The following is a 17,020-nucleotide window of genomic DNA, read 5'->3' as shown; positions in this document are numbered from 1 at the left end:
ACAAGAAACAACAAAGGACATTATATAATGATTAAGGGCTCAATCCATTGAGAAGTTACAATTATAAATATCTACACATCCAACAGAGGAGCACCTAAATAAATAAAGCAAATATTAACACATATAAAGGGAGAAGTTGAAGTTAATACAATAATACTATAAGGATTTAATACCCACTTACATCAGTGGATAGATCATCTAGAGAGAAAGTCAGTAAGGAAACCATGCATTTGAACAACACATGAGACCAATGAACTTAACAGAAAAAGAACGTTACATCTAAAATCAGCAGAATACATATATTTTGCAAGTGCACACAGTACATTTACCAGAATAGACCACATGTTATGCCCAAGCAAGTCTCAATAAACTTAAGAATATTGAAATCATATCAAACATTTTTTCTGACCTCAATGGTGTGAAACTAGAAAAGAATCACAAGAAAATAAAACAAACACAAGGAGGCTAAAGTGCATGCAAATAAATTGCCAATAGGTCATCAAAGAAATCAAGGAGGAAACCAAAAAATACTTGAAGAAAAGTGAAAACAGAAATAAAATGGTTCAAAATACTTTGGATGTAGGAAAACCAGTCCTAAGAGGAAAGTTTTTAGTGATACAGTCATAACTCAAGAAGCAAGAAACACCTCAAATAATCACTCTAATCTTGCACCTAAAGGAACTAGAAAAATAATGACAAACCAAATTCAAAGTTAGTAAAAGAAAGAACATAATAAATATAAGAGCATAATAGAGACTAAACAAATACAATCAATGAAACAAAGAGCTGGTTTTTTTGAAATAATAAAGAAAATTGAGAAACCTGTAGCTACACTCATTAAGATAAAAGACAGAACTCAAATAAATAAAATCAGAACTCAAAGAGAAGTTATAATCAACACCACAGAAATACAAACAATTGTAAGAGATTACTATGAAAATTTATGTGCCACAAAATTGGACAACTTAGAAGAAATGGATAAATTGCTAGAAACATTCAATCTTCCAAGAATGAACCAGGAAGAAATAGAAATTCTGAACAGACTGCTAGCAATGATATTTAGTTGACAATCAAAATACACAACAAACAAAAGCCCAGGACTAGATAGTTTCACAAGTTAATTATATCAATCAAAGGAGAGTTAACTGTTCTGCTCAAACTATTCCAAAAAATAAAAGAGAAAGGAAAACTTCCAAATTCATTGTACAAGGCCAGTGTCACCGTATACCAAAACCAGACAAACACACTACAAAAAAAACCCCACTACAGATTAATGTCCCTTGTGAACATAGATGCAAATATCCTCAACTAAATAATAGCAAACGAAATTTAAAAAATTATACTGAAAAGATCATTCATCAAGACTAAGTAGGATTTATTCCAGGGATGCAAGAAAGGTTCAATATCCACAAATCATAAATGTGATGTATCAGATTGAAAAAAAGAGTTATAAACACCATATGATAATCACAATAGATGCTGAAGAGCATATGACAAAATTCAACATCCATTCATGATAAAAACAATCAACAATGTGGGTATAAAAGGAGCATACTTCAATGTAATAAAGGCTGTCTATGGCAAAAGAACAGCTATCATTGTACTCAATAGTGAAAAACTGAAAACTTTCTCTCTAAAATCAGCAAAAAGACAAGATTATCCACTATCATCATCTCTATTCAATATAGTACTAGACATCTTAGACACAGCGATCAAAGCAAAGAAATAAAATGTATCGAAATTGTAAAGAAAGAAGTAAAATTGTTATTATTTGCAAATGGCATGATACTATATACAGAAAACATGAAAGATGCCACCAAGAAAGTATTAAAATTAATAAATGAATTCAGTAAAGTAACAGAATACAAAATCAATATACAGAAAAACATTATTTCTATGTACAAATAATGAACAAGCAAAAAGAGAAATCAAGAAAACAATCCCACTTCCAATAGCATCAAAAAGAATAAAATACCTAAGAATATATCTATCCAAGTAGGTGAGCAATCTATACTTTGAAAAGCATAAACATTGATGAGAAAAGCATAAAATCAAAGATGACACAAAAATATCTGATGCTCATTGACAGGAAGAATTAAAGTTGTTAAAATGGCCCTACAACCCAAAGCAATCCAGATTCAGTTGAATCTCTATCAAAACACCAATTATATTTTTTACACAGGTAGAGCAAATAATCCTAAAATTTGATATCACACAAAATCCCAGATAGACAAAGCAGTCTTGAGAAGGAAGAACTAGGCTGGAGGTCACATGCAGTAATCAAAACAGTATGGTACTGTCACAAAAACTGACACAATGATTGGTGGAACAGAATAAAGATCCCAGAAATAAGCCCACACTTAAATGACCAATTAATCTATGACAAAAGAAACAAGAACATACAAGGGAAAAATACAGTCTTTTCAATAAATAGTGCTGGGAAAACTGGACAGCTATATGCAAAAGAATGAAACTGGGTAACTGTCTTAGACTATACACAAAAATAAATTCAAAATGGATTCAAGACCAAAATAAAATCCCCAGCACAATAAAACTCCTAGAAGAAAATACAGGCTGTAAACTCTTGAATAGCAACATCAGTAATTTTCTTCTGGATACATCTCCCAGGGCAAGGGAAAGAGAAGCAAAAATAACCAAGGGGGAATAAATCAAACTAAAAAGCTGTGCAGAAAAGGAAACCATCAAGAACAAAAAGAAAAGGCAACCTACTGTGCGGGTGAATATATTTGCAAATGACAAAAGTAAAATGTGTTGGTTGAAATGTAGATGAGGAAAACAGAAGTTTCAGAAAAGTAGGGAAATATCCATTTACATAATGCTGGCAAGACCATCCTTCTTTCTTAGACTTTCTTCTCAGTGCTCTTTATTTTACAACAGTGTAAGACTGGGTTTCCCATGGCTCAATTTCCTTCCAATGAACACAACATTTAAAAATTTTAAATTAAATTTCCAATGTGAAAATCTAGTACTTCTTTGAAAGGAATCTTTTGAGGGTGTCATGGAAAGACTCAACTTGTTTATTTACAAGGGTATAAATGAAGGGGTTCAACAAAGGGGCAACAGACACAATGAGCAGAGAAACAGCCTTATTAATGGACACCTCATCCTTAGCTGAAGGGTTGATATACATAAAAATGCAGCAGCCATAGCTGATGGAAACCACGTCATGTGAGAAGAACAGGTGGAAAAGGCTTTTTTGTTCTGCTGGGAAGAGGGTAATCTTAGAACTGTCCTAATGATGTACATGTAGGACAGAACTACACACATAAGTGTCGCAATGAGAGTCAACACAGCATAGAGTATGGCCAGCTGCTCTATGAGCCACGTATCTGTACGTGAATTCTTCAGTATAGGAGAAGCGTCACAGACAAAATGGCCAATAACAGAGTCACAGAATTCCAGATTAAGGCTCAAAGAAACGGGTGGAAGGATGCTCAGTAAGCCAGATGTCCAACAACAGAGGATGAGGTTCCTGCAGTCTCTGTTGTTCATGATGGTCACATAATGCAGGGCTTTGCAGATGGCCACACAGCATTCATAGGACATCACAGCCAACAGAAAAAATTCTGTTGCTCCAAAGAGGATGACAAAAAATACTTGAATGAAGCAGGCTTTGATGGTAATGATGTTGTTCCCACTTGCTATGATATACAGGTAAGCGGGGACACAGGCAGTTGTAAGTGAGATTTCTAGGGAAGAGAAATTTTGAAGAAAGAAATACATAGCTGTTTTTAAATGAGAATCCACCAAGATGAGAGAAATTATGGTCAGATTCCCAATTACACTAAATGTATATGTGATAAACAAAAAGGTAAAAACCAGAATCTCTAGCTGTGGGTCACTTGTCAGTCCCAGGATGATGATCGTCCTCACCGCTGACTGGTTTCCCATCACTGACTTCATGAGCTGCTGGTCTTCACATAAAAGCCACAGAAATGGATCTGAGGAACAATGTCAAATAGGACAAAGTGAGACCACATCTACCAAAACAAAGTAAAACCAATCACATAAACTTCCTTCTGAAATTTGGTAATAGGGCTTTGATGAGATACTTCCCTCAACTCCACTGGCATGTGTTGTATGGAAGCAAAGTTTATGGGATGTTTCTCTTGAAAATTACTGCTACTGAAATTGCTATAAATATTCTACTCTTAAGAAAATAATTATTTAAGTCCATAATTTGGTTGAGATTTCCCCTGTAAAATCAAGAATCAACTGCTTTTAAGTGATATTTTCATGGGGCATAGAGTGCCTTTGTTCCAAAAGTTTTGTTGCCAAAAGCTAAACTCTATCATTCCTTTTACTTCAAGTTATGGTGCCTGATGAATTGGAAATCTGTAGGACATGGTGCATGTGCCCTATTTAGACTCTCCAGATCCCTTCTCTAATGAACTAGGCATTATTTAAAGGTCAAGTTAGATTTCTCCCAGATATTAGTCCTTCACCAGCCCTTTCTCTAAGTTCCTCTATTATTCCTTTATTTCCTGTCTTCAACAAGGAGGCTTTGAGGCATGGTTATTTTAATATAACTTGAAAAAACATGGTTAGAAGCATAAAGAGCTGAAGAATATCAAGACATATTTTGATGTTCGTCCTTCATCACAAGAAGTGTGATATGCATTTCTGTAACACAGAGTTTAAGTACATGATCCTTGGAACAGTTTGTCTAGGCTCAAGTCCTATCTCTGACATCTCAGTCATCTACTGGCTGAGTGACTTTGGTCAAGTCATTTAATCTCTGTGCTCTCAGTTTCCTAATCTGTAAAGCAGAGATAACAGTAATAGTATCTCACTATCTCATAGGGTTTCTGTGAGGTTTAAATGTATAGTATCAATTCCCACCTGGTGCAGACATAGACATTGCGAGGGTACAGATATAATGTTAGAAAATGAGCCAATAACCTGGGTGTATGAATCAAAAAGTTTGCACACAGGTGATAATATAAAAGAGGGAAAATATAAAAAATGGAATGTTTGCCCGTGATAGTTGAGATGTAAAGGGTGTAAATATATAGATAGATGCCTGATAGGTAATTGACAGAGAAAAGGAGAGAGGGAGAATAGAGAGAGAGACATTAAGATGTATTTTCTGTGTGTCAAGCAAAACATTGTATATGAGACTGCACCAACATAATGATGTTTTAAATGAGTGATAACCACTGTACTGATAGGGTGGGCTTGAAAATATCCCATGCCTTACCTTAGACATTCTTTTTGTTTCATCAGGAGGCTATAACTCAAATATATGCTTAGGTGAGCCTCACAGTTGAACAAAACATATTAATAGGATCGTCTAAGTCTCTTAGCTTGTCCCAGAACCTACACTCACCCTTTATATCACATGTTTTCTGAATTTATAAGAAATACTGTTATAAATTAAAATAGGAATATTTCTGTATATGCTGGGTAGTTGAAAGGAAGATAATAAAGTTCAAAGAGCAAGAGTACTGAAGAAGATTCTCTGGTTTAGGAAAAAGAGTGGTCTGATTTTCTCTGGAAAAAACAGATTTTTACTCTTAGGACCCTGTTTATTTTGTCCATCTGCAACATAAGTCTGGAAAACTACTGAATAAAAGAGTCCTTGGAGGCTGTGATACAAAGCCTCTGATGAATTTAAAATATAATTTACATCACCATGAAAAAATCTGAGCCAAGTACCAATGGGGAGAATGTCCTTACATAGACAAAGAAGCAATTATTTCAACCTACTCAGTCCAGCTATTAAAAGGTTCCAATGACAGTTCAGAAACTTGTCCTTATATATTTGTTCACACATGGTTTACACAATGCAAAGAGTAAGATAGCCTTCTTACCTAAAATTACATTAATAAAAAGTTAATATAAAAAATGTAAAAATTTGTATGCAAATGGAAATAATTATAGAAACTGTAATATCCAGAAATAAACATTTTTTGATGTTTGTCCTTCCAAATAGTGCACATAGCAATATTTATGTGTTGTGCTTACTATCCCAAGAGTTCCTAGATTTCTTTGTTCAAGGGCTTTCAGTGTTTGATCTCCATCCCCTCTTAACCTTCCCAGAGCTCAGTGAATGGGTCTGGAAGTTCAAATCCTGTAATGATTTGATCTTTCTGATGACCCACCCCATCCTGAGGCTCTTTAGTGTCCCCGACCTAAGTCCTTTAGAAGCATATACACCCGGTAATACAAGACAAGTTTGCCAATCAACAGATTCCATGAGTTAGGATATCTCTGCCAGGAACAGGGAAAGAGACCAAATGTTTCTTTATATATACACGTATGTAACTTTATCCTTCTATGTAAATATACACACACAAGGCATATTTAACTACAAGGTGAAATAGCCAGGTTCATTCATTTTACTGTCTTTCTCTCAGTAATTAATAGAAGTAGAAAAAAGAAATGATTAAGTAAAACGAAGATTTGAGCAATACAACAAACAAGCTAGAATAAATGCACCCCAAACCTGAAGAATACAACTTTATTTTGGTTTAACATGAAAACATTTTCTCCATTCAGGAAGTTAAAAGTCCAAGAACAAGCAAGGTGCTGATGAGCTGCTTTCTTCAGACGCCTCTCTCTCTGCTGACAGAGGGCCATCTCCCTGTGTCTCACATGGTGTTCCTTCAGTACATATCTGTCCTCATCTCCTCTTCTTACAAGTACATGGTCATATTGGATTAGGGCCTACCCTAGTGACCTCATTTTAACTTATTACATCTTTAATGACCATATCTCCTAGTAAAGTCATATTTAGAGGTACTGGATTTGGACTTCAATATATGAATTTGAGGGGGATACGACTCACATCACAGTTGAAACCTAAGGAGCCTAAGGAAATTTACAGGCTGGAGTTGTGTGACATTTTGAATTGCTATCAGGAAATATTTTAATAAGAATAAAAATTATTTAAAAAATAACATAAAATACTTGTTTATTTTAGATTTTCATTCTCTTGCCTTGGGAAACATATCCAGGAAAATTACTAATGCCATTGCTCGGGACTTCACTGCTGATGTTTTCTTTAGGAGGTTTATGGTTTCAGGTCCTTTATTTAGGTTTTAATCCTTTGGCATTTATTTTCTATATGGTATATGACATTGGTCCAGTTTCATTCTTTTGCATGTAGCTGTCCAGTTGTCTTGACATCATTTTTTGAAGAGACTGACTTTTCCAATGGCATATTCTTGCCTCCTTAGTCCATATATTAACTGACCATGAAAGTGTGGGTTTATTACACACTTTTGATTAGTATACCAATCAAATGAATATAGCTTCTTAGTATAGTGTGAAATCAGGGAGTGTAATACCTTCAGCTTTATTCTTTCTCAAGATTGCTTAGGCTGTTTGGGGCCTTTGGTATTTTCATACAAATTTCAAGATTATTTACTCCAGTTGTGTGAAAAATGCCATTGGTATAATAGTAGGGACTGCAATGTATCAGTAGATTGGAGAAATACGGCCATTTAACAATATTATTTCTTCCTTTCCATGGACATGGAATATGCATCCATTTATTTGTTTTATCTTCAGTTTCTTTCAATATATTATGGTTTTCAGATATAGCTGAGATATGGAAGAAATCTTAGTGTGCATCAATAAGGGAATGGATAAAGAAGATGTGGTCCATATAGATAGTGGAATGCTATTGGGCCATTTAAAATAGTGAAATCTTGTCCCTTTTGACCACATGTGTGGACATGGAGGGTATAATGCTAAGTGAAGGAAGTCAGATAAAGACAAAGACCATGTATTTCACTTATATGTGGAATCTAAAACAAACCAACAAATAGTATGTTGCAGGAACTGCAGGAACTACGAACAAGGAGTTAGGACACCAAACAGTTTGGCAAGAAGCAGCATTTATTAGTGCCAGCACTGGCTGACAAGATTCATGTCCAAAGGATGAGCCCCATGCACAGCGGGGCCATGACTCTTATACATTCAATACAAGGGTAAAGGAGAGTCAACCCCCAAGAGTGTTGCAGTGCGAGCTGTTAGTGTACTGCAGGTTCAGCCAGAATGCTAGTTACTTTTTAACCTATCTCAATAATGGATATTCAGATACTCTATTGTAAACTAAAGGGCCTACATGACTATGATCAAGGAGCTGTTCCATATTACTGGGTCCCGGTGGGAGGTACATTGCTACCTTGCTTTAAACTCAAGCATCCTGGATTCATCTGCATTCTTAAAGCCTTAAAGAAACATTGTCCTTTTCTTGGCTTGGCTTCCTACCACAAGTAGGCTCATACATACAGAGAAAAAAACTGGTGTTAACTATGGGAGCAGGGGTAAGGACCAAAGAAATAAAGAGGACAAAAAGGTATAAACTTGCAGTTATAAAATAAATAACTCACATGGATGAAAAATAGAGCATAAGAAATGTAGTTAATAATTTGTGAAACCTTTGGTGATGGTAACTACACTTCTTGTGGTGTGCATTTTATAAAGTATGCAATTACTGAATCATTATACTGTATATCAGAAACCAGTATTATATTGCATATCAACTATATTTCAGTAAGGCATAAAGATAGAAAACTAATATTCTGACTTTTTTAAAAGAATAATGAAAAACATAATGTATCCACTGCTCAGCTTAAAAAATTTTTAAACATTTTAATATATAAGTCCCTATGTAACCTTCCCAGTCAAGATCTCTTCCCACCTCCAGTGGTATCGTTATCTACAATTTAACGTTGCTGGTTTCTCTGTTTTCCTTTATACTTTTAGTACATACCCATACAACCTCAAACAATACATAGCAGTTTTTGTTTAAATCTTTACATAAATGATATTACTCTATGCTTTATCTCAATTTATTTTATTGTGGAAAAATATACATAATATACAATTTGTCATATTAGCCATTTGTAAATGCACATTTCATAGTTATTAGATACATTCACAAAGTAGTGGAACCATCACCACCATCCATCTATACAACTTTTGATTTTACAAAACACAAACCATATATGCACTAAACAATTACTCCCCCTTATGTCAGCCTCCAGACACTGACAGCCCCAAATCTGCTTTCCGTTTTTAAGACTGAGACTGCTCCGAGCACAGCATGATTTCCCTTTCTCTAAGCTTCTTAGCACAGCCTAATATACTTGTTTCATCCATGTTGTAGCTGTTATGTCAGAACTTCATTCTTTTCTTGTCTGTATTTTACCATGGTTTATTAAAACAGGAAAAGTCTTCATATTACAAAACAGGAAAGACAGAAATTAATGATCTGAATGCAACTAAAATGGTAGGCATTAAAATACAATATTAGGAATGAAAGGGTGAACATTCTAACAGATATGGTACATATTTAATTTTAGAAAATGCATAAATGTTAATCACCATATAGACACATTAAAATTGAAGAATGATCAATAAAATAGGTATAAAATTTAATGAACAGTTATTATTCTTTAATTCATTTCCAAAGAAGAAAGCAAAAATATTCATAGAAACAGTAACATCCAGAAATAAACATTTATGCTCATTGGATTGTATAAGTGAAATCACTGCAGTTTATTTATGTGATTTGCACCACAATTCAAAAAAGTACTAAGACTCTGAAAACCAATGAACTTATAAACTTGAATGACTCCATCCGCAATATTGAAAGAACCCCTGCATGTCTACAAAGAAAACGCAACCCATTAAGTATTTCACCAATGACTTGAAATGCCATTTAAAAAAGATCAAAGACAATGGTCAGTAAACATACAAGATGGTGTTCAGCATAGTTATTAATCAAGGAAATCCAGACTCAAACAGCAGAGTGAGAAGAGGTGTGCCCAAGATATGCCTGTAACCACATGCTTACACACACACACACACACACACACACACACACACTGAATCTACACCTACACACAGAGCAATTCACCCTGAGGAAGAACTGAGGACTGAATGAACATCTGCAAAATAAGGGATAAAAAGAACATGTAAACAATTGGAGTATAAACAGAGGCATGGTAATGGAGGGAGCCCTAAACCCAAATCAGTCCTGCATAGGGAGGTATATCACTGAGAGACAAGAACAGAGATGCAACAGCTCTGGACACAGGAAAATGATGTGATTTAAACAGCTTAAAGGGTAACCATACTATCTGAAAAGAAAACTAATTTTCAGAACTAAAGCACCTGCCAAACCAAGAGGAAAGTGCTAGAACACTCTAAGAGACGAGAGGTACTGAAGACTTCCATTGTTTATGTCCCACTTGCATATAGGTAGGTAAGAAGGGAGTAGGGTGAGCACCTTAGTTTACATTTCCCCCACATACTGAAGTGTGGATGGGAGAAGCATCAGGGCACACATACCAGCTAGAGACTTGAACAGTGAGGACTCCTAGAACCTGCCTGCACCCAAATACATATTCCAGAGATCCGCAAGTACTGCCAAATTGGCACAAGTGTGGTGCCCAAAGGTTCATCCATCCCAAGCCCCTTCCATCCCCAGCTACCCTGTTAGTGCTGCTCTGACAAGGACACAACCAGGACACTCTGAACCATGCTTCACCTCCACAAGTTGCCCAAACAGGGAGGTCAAGGCTGGGTGATGCCCCAGGAATCCCCAGGGACACACCCTGCTTCACCTGCCACCCAACCAATGAGGCACCAGTTGGTGACAACCTAGGGGATGTCTGAAATGTGTTCCTCTAAAGAAAGACACATTTCCAGCAAGATCCCAGCCAGATGCCCTCAGGGGACCCCTTTCCTGCATATCTCTTATGCTGGCTGTCCCATGAGCATAGTACCAGCTGGGGCATAGCTGAGATGTCCTCAGCTCACACAATACAAGTCCTGACTTTGACCCATGACCACCCGTCCTCCAGCTAGCTGCCCTAAACTGATAGTCACACACAGTCTTCCAAGGAGATGTCCTACACAAGGCTGTGCTTGCAAGACTGGAAGAGCAAGCCCATTCACTTAACCTACAAAACAAACACAAAAAGCCAAAAAAATGAGGAGACAGAGGAATATGCTTGAAACAAAGAAACATGACAAAGCTTCAGGGAAAGAACTAAATGAAACAAAGTTAAGGAATTTACAGAATAAAGAGTTTAAAGTAATGTTGAGAGAAGAGTGAATGAACTCGGGGAGGATTTAAACCAAGAGATGAAAAATATAAAAAAGAAAAAATCAGAGATGAAAAGAATACAATATGAATTATGAATTGAAAAATACACTAGAAGGAATCAACAGCAGATCAGAAAATGAAAAAAAAGGATCAGCAGTTTGGAAGACAGAATAATAGAAAGTACTCAAGGTGAACAGCAGAAAGAAGCAAGTAGAAAGAGAAATGAGGGTAAATTAACATAACAAACATCCTAACATTTGCATTATTGGAGTCCCAGATGAGAGAAAGACAGGGATGGAAAACTTTCCTAATGAATTAGTCACCAAACCCTTCCCTAACTGGGGGGAAGAAACAAATATGCAGACCCAGGGAGCAAAGGGAGCCCCAACAAGATGAACCCAAAAAGGTACACAGGAAGACACATGATGATTTAAATATCCAAAATCAAAGACAAAGATGGAGATTTAAAACTAGCAAGAGAAAAGCAATGTGTTACAAAAAAGGGAAACACTATAAGGCTATCATTAGATTTTTTTAAATTGTGGTACAGTTGATATACAATATAATATTGGCTTCAAGTACACAACACAGTGATTCACCAGTTACACACATTATTAAATCATCATCCCCATTAGTGCAGTTACTATCTGTTAATAGAGAAAGATGTTAGAGAACCTTTGGATACATTTTCCAGGCTTCTGTTACCAACTTATATTAAGACTTGTAGCCCTTTATCTCTTTCATCCTCCTTACGCACCCACCACAACCCCTCCCCATGATAACAAGCAATCTGTTTACAGTGTCTTTGATTTCACTGCTATTTCATTCATTTTGTTTTGTGAAAATAAGTGAAATTATATGTATTTGTCTTTCTCCACTGGCTTATTGCATTTATTATAATACCCTCTAGGTTGAGCCATGTTTTTGCAAATGGCAGGATTTCTTCCTATTTTTGGCTGAATAATATTCCATTGTATATATGAACCACATCTTCTTTATCCACTTACCTATTGATGGACACTTTGCTTCCACATCATGGTTATTGTAAATAATGTGGCAATAAACATAGGGTACAAATATCTTTTTGAATAAGAGACTTTGTTTTACTCTGGTAAATTCTTACAACTTGCGACAACTGGTCCTATGGTATTTCTGGTTTTAGTTTTATGAGGAACTTCTATACTGCTTTACATAGTGGCTGCACTAATTTACATTCCCACCGACAGTGTAGGAGGGTTCCCTTTTCTCCACTTCCTCACCAACACTTGTATATCTTATCTTTTGCATAGTGAACATTCTAACTCATATGAGGTAATATCTCATTGTGGTTTTGTTTTGTATTCACTTTTTGATTAGCAATGTGGATCATCTTTAAATATACTTTTTGGTCACCTGTATGTCTTTTTTGGAAAAAGACTCATATGAGTTCTTTATGTATTTAGGATGTTAACCTATTTTGGATCAATCATTTACAAATATATTCTCCCATACTGTAGGCTGCCTTTTTGTTCTGTTGATGGCATCCTGTACTTTACAGATTTTAATTTGATATAGTTCTACTTGTTCATTTTTCATTTAGTTTTCATGCAGAAGTATATGTGTCCAGTAAAAAATTGATCATGCTTGTAGTCAAGAGATTTTTGCCTGTCTTCTTCTAAGAGTTTTATGTTTTTGTTACTTACATACAGGTCATTTATTTTTTTTGAGTTTACTTTTGTGTATTGGGTTAGACAGTGTAATTCAGTAGCTGTCCAGTTGTAACTGTGAGGGGAAAATCTTGGGTTAAAAATATCTTTGAAAATGAAATCAAAGTAAGAAATCATTATTTAATAAACCTGTTTATTTCTTACACTCAGTCATCCCATCTCTCTCAACCAGGCTGCAGCAGAAGAGAGAACTCCCCTCAACCTCTCCAGTGCAGATAAGCCCTCCCATGTCCTTGTAATTACTTAATGATATGTAAATGACTACAACTCTCCACCCCTTGGAAACACCTATGGATATGTAGATGTACTAAAGCCTGGTGAGAGATTCTGGAAATATTGCAATTTTACCCACACCAGTTTTCCCAACACCATTTATTGAAGAGACTGCCTTTCTCTATTGTATATTAAGCCTCCTTTATCATATATTAATTGACCATATTTGTGTGGGTTTATATCTGGACTCTCTTTTCTGTTCCATTGATCTATGGCTCTGGTCTTGGGCCAGAGCCATGCTGTTTTGATTACTGTAGTATTGTAGCACCCCTGGAAGTCAGGAAGTGTAATAGCCCAGTTTTGTTCTTCTTTCTCAGGATTGTTTTGTCTCTACAGGGTCTTTTGTGGCTCCATATGAATTTTAGAACTATTTTTCCTAGTTCACTGAAGAAGGCTGTTGGTGTTTTGATAGGTATTGCATTGAATCTGTAAATTGCTTTGGGCAGGATCGTCATTTTGCAATGTTATTTCTTCCTATCCACGAGAGCAGGATGTATTTCCATTTATTTGTGTATAATATTTATTTCATCAATGTATTTTAGTTTTTAGATTACAGGGCTTCTACCTCCTTATTAGGTTTATTCCAATGTATTTTATTATTTTTGATGCAATTATAAATGGAAATGCTTTCCTGATTTCTATTTCTGCTATTTTTTTTTTGTAGATAATTATTATTTATTGAAGGGTAGTTGACACACAGTATTACAGTAGTATCAGGTGTACAACACAGTGATTCAACATTTATATACATAATAATTCTAGCTACCAGCTATCACCATACCAAGTTGTTACAATATTTTGACTATATTCCTTATGCTATACATTACATCCCGGTTACTTATATATTTTACAATAGGAAGTGTGTACTTATTATTTTTTTTTGTGAGGGCATCTCTCATATTTATTGATCAAATGGTTGTTAACAACAACAAAAATTCTGTATAGGGGAGTCAATGCTCAATGCACAATCATTAATTAACCCCAAGCCAAATTTTCATCAGTCTCCAATCTTCTGAAGCATAACGAACAAGTTCTTACAAATTCTTACATAGTGAATAAGTTACATGGTGAACAGTACAAGGGCAGTCATCACAGTAACTTTTGGTTTTGATCATGCATTAAGAACTATAAACAGTCATTTCAAATATGAATATTCATTTGATTTTTCTACTTGATTTATATGTGGATACCACATTTTTCACTATATTATTATTATTTTTAATAAAATGCTGAAGTGGTAGGTAGATACAAGATAAAGGTAGAAAACATAGTTTAGTGTTGTAAGAGAGCAAATGTAGATGATCAGGTGTGCGCCTGTAGAGTACGTGTTAATCCAAGCTAGACAAGGGCAATAAAACATCCACGTATGCAGAAGATTTCTCTCAGAACAGGGGGGGTGAGGTTCTAGGCCTCACCTCTGTTGATCCACAATTTCTCACCTCATGGCCCCCCTGCGACTGTGCCTGTCTTAGGTTGTTCCTCCCTTCAGGAATCTTACCCGTCTCTGGCTAACCAGTCATCTTCTGGGGCCATACAGGGAAACGTAAAGTTGGTAAGTGAGAGAAAAGCCTTATCGTTTGAAAAGGTTAGCTTTTTAGTTCTTTGCATATTTATGCCCTGTGGCTTCTATGCCCAGCATTTGTCTTGATGTACCTTTACCACTTGGAGAAATTATGATACTCGGTAAATTCGATATGAGGCATGAATTCTATATAAGAGTTGTAATTAGGAAGGAGGAAGAAGAGCTATAGAAGTAGCAGGCAGAAGAAAACATGGAAAAATTGATTATTTCTTTCACGTATCTTCTTGTAGAGAAACTTCAGCCTATATAGGTTTTAAACTACCAATTAAATTGTGCACACACATTAACATAATAGGAGTATAGTTACATAACCAAACCATACCTGTAATTACCAGCCATCTCCAGTGAAACCAAGAAAACTAGTTAGGAACCTTAGGCATTTGTGAAAACTTATCTATGATACGGTGGATATTGTCCAACTGAACTTGAACAGTCTGAGAGAAATCAGACAAATTAAAACAACCCATACCTGGGGACTTTTCACATCCCATATGTTTTTTTAACAGTAAATAGTCTGTAGTTGTAAGATTTTGGAGTGCTACAATTTGCACTTCTCCTAATTCTTGGTAGAGTTCCAACAGTATAGATCCAGTCAAATTTGTTGTTTTACTGTATGCATGGTCAGCTTACATATCTCCTTCATTCCCATGGCAAGTCCAGGAACTGGTGGGATGAGTGCATCTACAGTTGTAGCAGTGCGTGGATCTTTGTTGGGGTATTTTGATGATCATCTTCTGGCATGAGTCTTCCAGAGAGTGCTGATGTTGGAAGCTCTTTCTCATATCGTATCTTAGTTCATTTTCAGAGTAGCCCAATTAGGCTTTGATCCTCTGTATAAACACAAACAGAGCCTTTGCCTATACTTTTATATGCCCTTTATACCATTGTGTAGAACTCATTGGAGGTCACCACACAGGAACTGCTTTTTTTTTTTTTGTTATCAGTAATCTACACTTACATGAGGAATATTATGTTTACTAGGCTCTCCCCTATACCATATCCCCCTATAAAAACCTTTACAGTCACTGTCCATCAGCACAGTAAAATGTTGTAGGATCACTACTTGTTTTGTCTGTGTTGTACAGCCCTCACCTTTCTCCCACCCACCCCATGCATGCTAATCTTAATACCCCACTTCTTCTTCCCCCACTTTTCCCTCCCTACCCACCCATCCTCCCCAGTCCCTTTCCCTTTGGTACCTGTTAGTCCATTCTTGAGTTCTGTGATTCTGCTGCTGTTTTGTTCCTTCAGTTTTTCCTTTGTTCTTATACTCCACAGATGAGTGAAATCATTTGGAATTTCTCTTTCTCCACTTGGCTTGTTTCACTGTCCATAATATCCTCTATCTCCATCCATGTTGCTGCAAATGATTGGATTTGCCCTTTTCTTATGGCTGAGTAGTATTCCATTGTGTATATGTACCACATCTTCTTTATCCATTCATCTATTGATGGACATTTAGGTTGTTTCCAATTCTTGGCTATTGTAAATAGTGCTGTGATAAACATAGGGGTGCATCTGTCTTTCTCAAACTTGATTGCTGAGTTCTTAAGGTAAATTCCTAGGAGTGCAATTCCTGGGTCAAATGGTATATCTGTTTTGAGCATTTTGATGTGCCTCCATACTGCTTTCCACAATGGTTGAACAAGTTTACATTCTCACCAGCAGTGTAGGAGGGTTCCCCTTTCTCCACAGCCTCACCAACATTAGTTGTTGTTTGTCTTTTGGATGGCAGCCATCCTTACTGGTGTGAGGTGATACCTCATTGTAGTTTTAATTTGCATTTCTCTGATAATTAGCGATGTGGAGCATCTTTTCATGTGTCTGTTGGCCATCTGTATTTCATTTTTGGAGAACTGTCTGTTCAGTTCCTTTGTCCATTTTTTAATTGGGTTATTTGTTTTTTATTTGTTGAGGCGTTTGAGCTCTTTATATATTCTGGACGTCAAGCCTTTATTGGATCTGTCATTTTCAAACATATTCTCCCATACTCTAGGATTCCTTTTTGTTCTATTGATGGTGTCTTTTGCTGTACAGAAGCTTTTCAGATTAATATGGTCCCAGTTGTTCATTTTTGCTCTTGTTTTCCCTGCCCGGGAAGATATGGTCAAGAAGAGGTCACGCATGTTTATGTCTAAGAGGTTTTTGCTTATGTATTTTTCCAGGAGTTTAATGGTTTCATGACTTACATTCAGGTCTTTGATCCATTTTGAGTTTACTTTTGTATATGGGGTTAGACAATTGTCCAGTTTCATTCTCCTACATGTAGCTGTCCAGTTTTGCCAGCACCATCTGTTAAAGAAACTGTCATTTCGCCATTGTATGTCCATGGCTCCTTTATCAAATATTAATTGACTATATATGTGTGGG

This window comes from Manis pentadactyla, chromosome 10, assembly GCF_030020395.1.
Source record: "Manis pentadactyla isolate mManPen7 chromosome 10, mManPen7.hap1, whole genome shotgun sequence".
NCBI lineage: Eukaryota > Metazoa > Chordata > Mammalia > Pholidota > Manidae > Manis > Manis pentadactyla.
The sequence above is the reverse complement of the archived record's forward strand: the minus strand, read 5'-3'. Positions refer to the sequence as shown.